Below are 3,770 nucleotides of genomic sequence, written 5' to 3' on the forward strand. Positions count from 1 at the left end.
CGGACTTTCCATTTTGAGTTTCTACTGGAATAATAAAAGTGAATGTTTTACTACATCTCCTGTTTTGGATTGGACTTTACTACAGTGAGGGATTGGAGGTGTGCGGTAACATGTTTATATACTATACCCATCAGGATGTACTGGCTTATCCTTGTAAACTGGGTTGATTGGCGACTCCTCCAGGCAGGATGTAGAGGCATGTGTTTTCACTATATCTTTTTTCTTATGTATGTATATATGCCTTTAAAATTGTCATATTTTTAAGGTTTAAAGACCAGTAACATGCCTTGTCACTGTAGGAAGACACAATACAATTGAGTCAAATACAGCTAGCTGCAAACATCCTCTGCCATACTAAAAAGCCACCAATCTGGAACTTAATATCCTGAAAAAACATAGGCCTAGATTTGGAGTTTGGCGGTAGCCGTGAAAACCAGCGTTAGAGGCTCCTAACGCTGGTTTTAGGCTACCTCCGGTATTTGGAGTCAGTCAAAAAAGGGTCTAACGCTCACTTTTCAGCCGCGACTTTTCCATACCGCAGATCCCCTTACGTCAATTGCGTATTCTATCTTTTCAATGGGATTTTTCTAACTCCGGTATTTAGAGTCGTGTCTGAAGTGAGCGTTAGAATTCTAACGACAAAACTCCAGCCGCAGAAAAAAGTCAGTAGTTAAGAGCTTTCTGGGCTAACGCCGGTTCATAAAGCTCTTAACTACTGTACTCTAAAGTACACTAACACCCATAAACTACCTATGTTCCCCTAAACCGAGGCCCCCCCACATCGCCGCCACTCAATTTAATTTTTTTAACCCCTAATCTGCCGACCGCCACCTACGGTATCCTTATGTACCCCTAATCTGCTGCCCCTAACACCGCCGACCCCTATATTATATTTATTAACCCCTAACCTGCCCCCCACAACGTCGCAGCCAGCTACCTACAATAATTAACCCCTAATCTGCCGACCGCAAAGAGCCGCCACCTACATTATAGCTATGTACCCCTAATCTGCTGCCCCTAAAACCGCCGACCCCTATATTATATTTATTAACCCCTAATCTGCCCCCCACAATGTCGCCTCCACCTGCCTACACTTATTAACCCCTAATCTGCCAAGCGGACCGCACCGCTATCATAATAAAGTTATTAACCCCTAATATGCCTCACTAACCCTATAATAAATAGTATTAACCCCTAATCTGCCCTCCCTAACATCGCCGACACCTAACTTCAAACATTAACCCCTAATCTGCCAACTGGAGCTCACCGCTATTCTAATAAATGTATTAACCCCTAAAGCTAAGTCTAACCCTAACACTAACACCCCCCTAACTTAAATATAATTTAAATCTAACGAAATTAATTAACTCTTATTAAATAAATTATTCCTATTTAAAGCTAAATACTTACCTGTAAAATAAATCCTAATATAGCTACAATATAAATTATAATTACATTGTAGCTATTTTAGGATTAATATTTATTTTACAGGTAACTTTGTATTTATTTTAACCAGGTAAAATAGCTATTAAATAGTTAAGAACTATTTAATAGCTAAAATAATTACAAAATTACCTGTAAAATAAATCCTAACCTAAGTTACAATTAAACCTAACACTATACTATCATTAAATTAATTAAATAAAATACCTACAATTACCTACAATTAAACCTAACACTACACTATCAATACATTAATTAAATACAATACCTACAAATAACTACAATGAAATAAACTAACTAAAGTACAAAAAAAAAAAGAACTAAGTTATAAAAAAATATTTACAAACATAAGAAAAATCTTACAACAATTTTAAACTAATTACACCTACTCTAAGCCCCCTAATAAAATAACAAAGCCCCCCAAAATAAAAAATGCCCTACCCTATTCTAAATTACTAAAGTTCAAAGCTCTTTTACCTTACCAGCCCTGTACAGGGCCCTTTGCGGGGCATGCCCCAAAGAATTCAGCTCTTTTGCCTGTAAAAAAAACCATACAATACCCCCCCCCCAACATTACAACCCACCACCCACATACCCCTAATCTAACCCAAACCCCCCTTAAATAAACCTAACACTAAGCCCCTGAAGATCATCCTACCTTGTCTTCACCATACCAGGTTCACCGATCGGTCCTGGCTGCAAAATCTTCATCCAACCCAAGCGGGGGCTGGCGATCCATCATCCGGCGGCTGAAGAGGTCCAGAAGAGGCTCCAAAGTCTTCATCCTATCTGGGAAGAAGAGTAGATCCGGACCGGCAACCATCATCTTCCAAGCGGCATCTTCTATCTTCATCTGATGAGGACCGGCTCCATCCTGAAGACCTCCGCCGCGGACCCATCTTCATCCGGCGACGTCCAACTGAAGAATGACGGTTCCTTTAAGGGACGTCATCCAAGATGGCGTCCCTCGAATTCCGATTGGCTGATAGGATTCTATCAGCCAATCGGAATTAAGGTAGGAATATTCTGATTGGCTGATCGGAACAGCAAATAGAATGCAAGCTCAATCTGATTGGCTGATTGGTTTATTTAAGGGGGGTTTGGGTTAGATTAGGGGTATGTGGGTGGTGGGTTGTAATGTTGGGGGGGGTATTGTATGTTTTTTTTTACAGGCAAAAGAGCTGAATTCTTTGGGGCATGCCCCGCAAAGGGCCCTGTTCAGGGCTGGTAAGGTAAAAGAGCTTTGAACTTTAGTAATTTAGAATAGGGTAGGGCATTTTTTTATTTTGGGGGGCTTTGTTATTTTATTAAGGGGCTTAGAGTAGGTGTAATTAGTTTAAAATTGTTGTAAGATTTTCCTTATGTTTGTAAATATTTTTTTATTTTTTGTAACTTAGTTCTTTTTTATTTTTTGTACTTTAGTTTTAACTAGGTAACTATTAAATAGTTATTAACTATTTAATAGCTATTGTACCTGGTTAAAATAATTACAAAGTTACCTGTAAAATAAATATTAATCCTAAAATAGCTATAATATAATAATAATTTATAGTGTAGCTATATTAGGATTTATTTTACAGGTAAGTATTTAGCTTTAAATAGGAATAATTTATTTAATAAGAGATAATTAATTTCGTTAGATTAAAATTATATTTAATTTAGGGGGGTGTTAGTGTTAGGGTTAGACTTAGGGGTTAATACATTTATTAGAATAGCGGTGAGCTCCAGTCGGCAGATTAGGGGTTAATAATTGAAGTTAGGTGTCGGCGATGTTAGGGAGGGCAGATTAGGGGTTAATACTATTTATTATAGGGTTAGTGATGCGGATTAGGGGTTAATAACTTTATTATAGTAGCGCTCAGGTCCGCTCGGCAGATTAGGGGTTGATAAGTGTAGGCAGGTGGAGGCGACGTTGTGGGGGGCAGATTAGGGGTTAATAAATATAATACAGGGGTCGGCGGTGTTAGGGGGAGCAGATTAGGGGTACATAAGGATAACGTAGGTGGCGGCGCTTTGCGGTCGGCAGATTAGGGGTTAATAAGTGTAGGCAGATGGAGGCGAATTTGTAAGGGGCAGATTAGGGGTTAATAAATATAATATAGGGGTCGGCGGTGTTAGGGGCAGCAGATTAGGGGTACATAGGGATAATGTAAGTAGCGGCGGTTTACGGAGCGGCAGATTAGGGGTTAATAATAATATGCAGGGGTCAGCAACAGCGGGGGTGGCAGATTAGGGGTTAATAAGTGTAAGGTTAGGGGTGTTTAGACTCGGGGTACATGTTAGAGTGTTAGGTGCAGACGTAGGAAGTGTTTCCCCATAGCAAACAA

The sequence above is a fragment of the Bombina bombina genome, chromosome 5 (genome assembly GCF_027579735.1).
Source record: "Bombina bombina isolate aBomBom1 chromosome 5, aBomBom1.pri, whole genome shotgun sequence".
NCBI classification, from domain to species: Eukaryota; Metazoa; Chordata; class Amphibia; order Anura; family Bombinatoridae; genus Bombina; species Bombina bombina.